The sequence below is a fragment of the Arachis stenosperma genome, chromosome 9, assembly GCF_014773155.1.
Source record: "Arachis stenosperma cultivar V10309 chromosome 9, arast.V10309.gnm1.PFL2, whole genome shotgun sequence".
NCBI classification, from domain to species: domain Eukaryota; kingdom Viridiplantae; phylum Streptophyta; class Magnoliopsida; order Fabales; family Fabaceae; genus Arachis; species Arachis stenosperma.
Window position 1 is genome coordinate 38088658 of NC_080385.1, and position 7519 is coordinate 38096176.

The 7519-nt window shown below is 42.1% G+C and overlaps 1 non-coding gene across 1 annotated transcript; it reads right to left on the bottom strand.

Moving 5' to 3' along the window:
- Positions 1-3761: 3761 nt before the first annotated feature.
- On the bottom strand, positions 3762-3865 carry LOC130953326 (small nucleolar RNA R71). Its single transcript, XR_009075497.1, has one exon. It is a non-coding gene; the product is annotated as a small nucleolar RNA R71 (small nucleolar RNA).
- Positions 3866-7519: the final 3654 nt, after the last annotated feature.

Genomic DNA, 7519 nt, shown 5'->3' on the forward strand with positions numbered 1-7519 from the left:
ATGCTAACCGGAATGGGGATTCCTTTGTGGTGGAATGTGGCGTCGTTCGATATGCCCATAGGACCTGTGGAAGCTCTTCTGCATAGGCTTGATGAGCGGATAATTTATACGCTTTTTGGCATTATTTTTAGTATGTTTTTAGTAGTTTTAGTTGAGTTCTTAGTATATTTTTATTAGTTTTTAGTTAAAATTCACTTTTCTGGACTTTACTATGAGTTTGTGTGTTTTTCTGTGATTTCAGGTATTTTCTGGCTGAAATTGAGGGATCTGAGCAAAAATCTGATTCAGAGACTCAAAAGGACTGCAGATGCTGTTGGATTCTGACCTCCCTGCACTCGAAGTGGATTTTCTGGAGCTACAGAAGCCCAATTGGCGCGCTCTCAACGGCGTTGGAAAGTAGACATCCTGGGCTTTCCAGCAATATATGATAGTTCATACTTTGCCCAAGATTTGATGGCCCAAACCGGCGTTCAAAGTCACCTACAGAAATTCCAGCGTTAAACGCCCAAACTGGCATAAAAGCTGGCGTTTAACTCCAAGAAGAGTCTCTACACGAAAATTCTTCATTGCTCAGCCCAAGCACACACCAAGTGGGCCTGGAAGTGGATTTTTATGTCATTTACTCATCTATGTACACCCTAGGCTACTAGTTTTCTATAAATAGGACCTTTTACTATTGTATTAGAGAGCTTTTGATCATGTTTTTATGATTGAACTCATTTTGGGAGGCTGGCCATTCGGCCATGCCTAGACCTTGTTCTTATGTATTTTCAACGGTGGAGTTTCTACACACCATAGATTAAGGTGTGGAGCTCTGCTGTACCTCGAGTATTAATGCAATTACTATTGTTCTTCTATTCAATTCCGCTTGATCTTTGTCCAAGATATCACTTGCTCTTCAACTTGATGAATGTGATGATCCGTGACACTCATCATCATTCTCACTTATGAACAAGGTGACTGACAACCACTCTTGTTCTACAAGCATCAAGGCTCTAGTGTTTATCTCTTGGATTCCTGATACACGATGCATGGTTGATCGCCTGACAACCGAGTGCTCGCCTGACAAACGAGCCAGCCATTCCGTGAAATCAGAGTCTTCGTGGTATAGGCGAGAACTGATGGCGGCATTCAAGAGAATCCGGAAGGTCTAACCTTGTCTGTGGTATTCTGAGTAGGATTCAATGATTGAATGACTGTGACGTGCTTCAAACTCCTAGCAGGCGGGGCGTTAGTGACAGACGCAAAAGGATCGATGGATTTTATTCCGGCCTGACCGAGAACCGACAGCTGATTACCCATGCTGTGACAGAGCATAGGCGACGTTTTCATTGAGAGGATGGGAGGTAGCCACTGACAACGGTGAAACCCTTGCATAAGCTTGCCATGGAAAGGAGTAAGAAGGATTGGATGAAGACAGTAGGAAAGCAGAGAGACGGAAGGGAAGGCATCTTCATACGCTTATCTGAAGCTCTCACCAATGATATACATAAGTATCTCTATCTTTATCTTTATGCTTTATTCGTTTATCACTATACCCATTTGAGTCTGCCTGACTGAGATTTACAAGGTGACCATAGCTTGCTTCATACCAACAATCTCCGTGGGATCGACCCTTACTCGCGTAAGGTTTATTACTTGGACGACCCAGTGCACTTGCTGGTTAGTTGTGCGAAGTTGTGTTTATGCCATGGTATTGAGCACCAAGTCTTTGGAGCCATTACCGGGGATTGTTTTGTGTATTAAAAAGTATTGATCACAATTTCGTGCACCAAGTTTTTGGCGCCGTTGCCGGGGATTGTTTGTGTATGGACAACTGACGGTTCATCTTGTTGCTTAGATTAGGTATTTTTTTTCAGAGTTCTTAAAAATGAATTCTAGTGTTTCATGATGATTTGTTTAAATCTGGCTGGCTGAGAAGCCATGTCTAATCTTATTGGACCGAGGTTTCAACTAATCATCACAATAGCTTGTTGATCTCTATCAATCTTGCTATTGGAGCAATGATCTGCTAAGGCTTGGCTGGCCATTGGCCATGTCTAGTGTTTTGGACCGAAGCTTTCTTTGAAAGCTTGGCTGGCTGTGAAGCCATGTCTAATTCCTGGACCGGAGTCTTAGACTAGCATTGCAATGATTCCTGGAATCCAAACTGAGAATTCTGAAACCTTTATTTTCTATTTTCACATAATTTTCGAAAAAAGCACAAAAAAATTATAAAAACCATAAAAACCACAAAAATTTTTATGTTTCTTGTTTGAATCTAGTGTTTAATTTTAAGTTTGGTGTTTTGCATGCCTTGTTTATTTGATCTTGGTTCTATTTTCAAGTCAATAGTACAGGGAACTGAAGATTCAGAACATGCAGCAGAGGAATTACACAGAAAAGCTGGGCGTTCAAAACGCCCAGTGAAGAAGGACAGACTGGCGTTTAAACGCCAGCCAGGGTACCTGGTTGGGCGTTTAACGCCCAAAAAGGTAGCATTTGGGCGTTAAACGCCAGAATGGATACCATTCTGGGCGTTTAACGCCAGGATGGCACTAGAGGGAAGATTTTGTTTTCAAATCAATTTTTTTCAAGTTTTCAAAGTTTTTCAAAATCAAATCTTTTTCAAATCATATATTTTCAATCAAATGTTTTCAAAATCAATTTCTTTCTTTTTTTAAAGATACTTCCTAACAATTAATGATTTGATTGAACATTTTAAGTATGTTGCCTTTTCTGTTGAGAAAGGTTTAATGTTTGAATCATATCTTTTCTTGTTAGGCAAGTCATCAATTTTTAAAATCAAATCTTTTTAAAATTATTTTCAAATCATATCTTTTAAAATTGTTTTCAAATCAAATCTTTTCAATCATATCTTTTTAATCACATCTTTTTCAAAATAAGTTTTCAATCAAATCTTTTTAATTTCTAATTTCAAAATCTTTTCAAAAATTACTTGATTTTCTCCTTTCACTCTTGGTTTTCGAAAATCAATTAAAGTTTTTCAAAATATTTTCAAACTTTTTCACTTAATTTTCGAAAATTTCCTTCCCCTCTTCCCACATCCTTCTATTTATGGAGTATCACTCCTTCTTAATGCACAATTCGAACTCCATCTAATTAAAGTTCGAATTCTTCTCCTTCTTCTTTCTTCTATTTTTCTTTTCCTCTGACACCTCAAGGAATCTCTATACTGTGACATAGAGGATTCCACATGTTCTTGTTCTCTTCTCTTTCATATGAGCAGGAACAAAGACAAAGGCATTCTTGTTGAAGCTGACCCCGAACCTGAAAGGACCTTGAAGCGAAAGCTAAGAGAAGCTAAGGCACAACTCTTTGTAGAGGACCTAACCGAATTCTTCAAAGAAGAACTCATGGCAGCCGAAAACAACAACAATGCCAACAATGCAAGGAAGGTGCTGGGTGACTTTACTGCACCTACTCCCGACTTCTATGGGAGAAGCATCTCCATCCCTGCCATTGGAGCAAACAACTTTGAGCTAAAGCCTCAATTAGTTTCTCTAATGCAACAGAATTGCAAGTTCCATCGACTTCCAATGGAAGATCCTCATCAGTTTTTAGCTGAGTTCTTGCAAATCTGTGACACAGTCAAGACTAATGGGGTTGACCCTGAGGTCTACAGACTGATGCTATTCCCTTTTGCTGTAAGAGACAGAGCTAGAATATGGTTGGACTCACAACCTAAAGAAAGCCTGGACTCTTGGGAAAAGCTAGTCAATGCCTTCTTGGCAAAGTTCTTTCCACCTCAAAAATGGAGTAAGCTTAGAGTGGAAGTCCAAACCTTCAGACAGAAGGATGGAGAATCCCTCTATGAAGCTTGGGAAAGATACAAACAATTGATCAGAAAGTGTCCATCTGACATGCTCTCTGAATGGAGCATCATAGGTATTTTCTATGATGGTCTCTCTGAACTATCCAAGATGTCTTTGGATAGCTCTGCTGGAGGATCTCTTCATCTGAAGAAGACGCCTACAGAGGCTCAAGAGCTCATTGAAATGGTTGCAAATAACCAATTCATGTACACTTCTGAAAGAAATCCTGTGAACAATGGGACAAGTCAGAAGAAAGGAGTTCTTGAGATTGATGCTCTGAATGCCATACTGGCTCAGAACAAGATATTGACTCAGCAAGTCAATTTGATTTCTCAAAGTCTGTCTGGAATGCAGAATGCACCAAGCAGTACTAAGGATGCTTCATCTAAGGAAGAAGCCTATGATCCTGAGAACCCTTCAATGGAAGAGGTGAATTACCTAGGAAGACCCTATGGAAACACCTATAATTCTTCATGGAGAAATCACCCAAATTTCTCATGGAAGAATCAAGAGAGACCTCAACAAGGTTTCAATAACAATAATGGTGGAAGAAACAGGTTTAGCAATGGCAAGCCTTTTCCATCATCTTCTCAGCATCAGACAGAGAACTCTAAGCAGAACCCCTCTGACTTAGCAACCATGGTCTCTGATCTAATCAAGACCACTCAAAGTTTCATGACTGAAACAAGGTCCTCCATCAGGAATTTGGAGGCACAAGTGGGACAGCTGAGCAAGAAAATTACTGAACTCCCTCCAAGTACTCTTCCAAGCAATACAGAAGAAAATCCAAAAGGAGAGTGCAAAGCCATAACCATGGCCGAATCTAGAGAGGGAAGAGAGGAAGTGGGCGCCACTGAGGAAGGCCTCAATGGGCGTGCACTGACCTCCAATGCGTTCCCCAATGAGGAACTATGGGAATCTGAGGCTCAAAATGAGACCATAGAGATTCCATTGGACTTACTTCTGCCTTTCATGAGCTCTGATGAGTATTCTTCCTCTGAAGAGGATGAGTATGTCACTGAAGAGCAAGTTGCTAAATACCTTGGAGCAATCATGAAGCTAAATGACAAGTTATTTGGAAATGAGACTTGGGAGGATGAACCTCTTTTGCTCACCAAAGAACTGGATGACTTGTCTAGGCAGAAATTACCTCAAAAGAGACAAGATCCTGGGAAGTTTTCCATACCTTGTACCATAGGCACCATGACCTTCAAGAAGGCTCTATGTGACTTAGGGTCAAGTGTAAACCTCATGCCTCTCTCTGTAATGGAGAAGCTAGGGATCTTTGAGGTACAAGCTGCAAGAATCTCACTAGAGATGGCATACAACTCAAGAAAACAAGCTCATGGACTTGTAGAGAATGTTTTGGTAAAAGTTGAAGACCATTACATCCCTACTGATTTCATAGTCCTAGAGACTGGGAAGTGCATGGATGAATCCATCATCCTTGGCAGACCCTTCCTAGCCACAGCAAAGGCTGTGATTGATGTTGATAGAGGTGAACTGATCATTCAAGTGAATGAAGAATCCTTTGTGTTTAAGGCTCAAGGATATCCCTCTGTCACCATGGAGAGGAAGCATGAAGAGCTTCTCTCAAATCAGAGACAAGCAGAGCCCCCACAGTCAAACTCTAAGTTTGGTGTTGGGAGGCCACAACCAAACTCTAAGTTTGGTGTTGAACCCCCACATTCAAACTCTAAGTTTGGTGTTGGGAGGTTCCAACATTGCTCTGAGTATCTGTGAGGCTCCATGAGAGCCCTCTGTCAAGCTACTGACATTAAAGAAGCGCTTATTGGGAGGCAACCCAATGTTATATTTTATCTATTTCTCTTTTGTTATTTTATGTTTTTTGTAGGTTGATGATCATAAGAAGTCACAAAATCAATTGAAAAAGCAAAAACAGAATGAAAAACAGGAAGAAAAACAGCACACCCTGGAGGAAGAACTCACTGGCGTTTAAACGCCAGTGAGGCTAGCAGTTGGGCGTTTAACGCCCAGTCTGGCACCATTCTGGGCATTTAACGCCAGAAAGGGGCACCAGACTGGCGTTAAACACCAGAAAAGGGCAAGAACCTGGCGTTAAACGCCAGGAATGGGCACCAGCCCGGCGTTTAACGCCAGAAATGGCTCAAAACGTGATTTTGAATGCCATTTGGTGCAGGGATGACTTTTCCTTGACACCACAGGATCTGTGGACCCCACAGGATCCCCACCAACCCCACCACTCTCCCTTTTCTTCACCCATTCACCAATCACCTCAATACCTCTTCCCCAAAAAACCCTTCACCTATCAAATCCCATCTTTCTCTTCACCACTCACATCCATCCTTCATAAAACCCCACCAACCTCACCCTTCAAATTCAAACCACTTTCCCTCCCAAACCCACCCATAATGGCCGAACCATATCACCCCCTCTCTCCTATAAATACCCTTCTTCATCCCTTCATTTTCACACAACCTAAACACCACTTCTCCCCCTCCTTGGCCGAACACAAAGCCACTCCCTTTTCTCCTCATTTCTTCTTCTTCTACTCTCTTCTTTCTTCTTTTGCTCGAGGACGAGCAAACCTTTTAAGTTTGGTGTGGTAAAAGCGTTGCTTTTTCGTTTTTCCATAACCATTTATGGCATCCAAGGCTGGAGAAACCTCTAGAAAGAGGAAAGGGAAGGCAAAAGCTTCCACCTCCGAGTCATGGAAGATGGATAGATTCATCTCAAGGGTGCATCAAGACCACTTCTATGAAGTTGTGGCCTTGAAGAAGGTGATCCCCGAGGTCCCCTTTTCACTCAAAAAGGGTGAATATCCGGAGATCCGCCATGAGATCCGAAGAAGAGGTTAGGAAGTTCTCACCAACCCCATTCAACAAGTCGGAATCTTGATGGTTCAAGAGTTCTATGCCAATGCATGGATCACCAAGAACCATGACCAAAGTGTGAACCCGGATCCAAAGAATTATCTTACCATGGTTCGGGGGAAATACTTGGATTTTAGTCCGGAAAATGTAAGGTTAGCATTCAACTTGCCTATGATGCAAGGAGATGAACATCCTTACACTAGAAGGGTCAACTTTAATCAAAGGTTGGACCAAGTCCTCACAGTCATATGTGAAGAGGGCGCACAATGGAAGAGAGATTCAAGAGGAAAGCCGGTTCAATTGAGAAGGCATGACCTCAAGCCCGTGGCTAGAGGATGGTTGGAGTTTATCCAACGCTCAATCATTCCCACTAGCAACCGGTCCGAAGTTACTCTAGACCGGGCCATCATGATTCATAGCATCATGATTGGAGAAGAAGTGGAAGTTCATGAGGTCATAGCCCAAGAACTCTATAAAGTGGCGGACAAGTCTTCCACCTTGGCAAGGCTAGCCTTTCCTCACCTCATTTGTCACCTCTGTTATTCAGTGGGAGTTGACATAGAGGGAGACGCACTTATTGATGAGGACAAGCCCATCACCAAGAAAAGGATGGAGCACACAAGAGACCCCTCTCATCATGAGATCCCTGAGATACCTCAAGGGATGCACTTTCCTCCACAAGACTACCGGGAGCAACTAAACACCTCCCTAGGAGAATTGAGTTCCAACATGGGACAACTAAGGGTGGAGCATCAAGAACACTCCATCATCCTCCATGAAATTAGAGAAGATCAAAGGATCATGAGAGAGGAGCAACAAAGACAAGGAAGAGACATTGAAGAGCTCAAG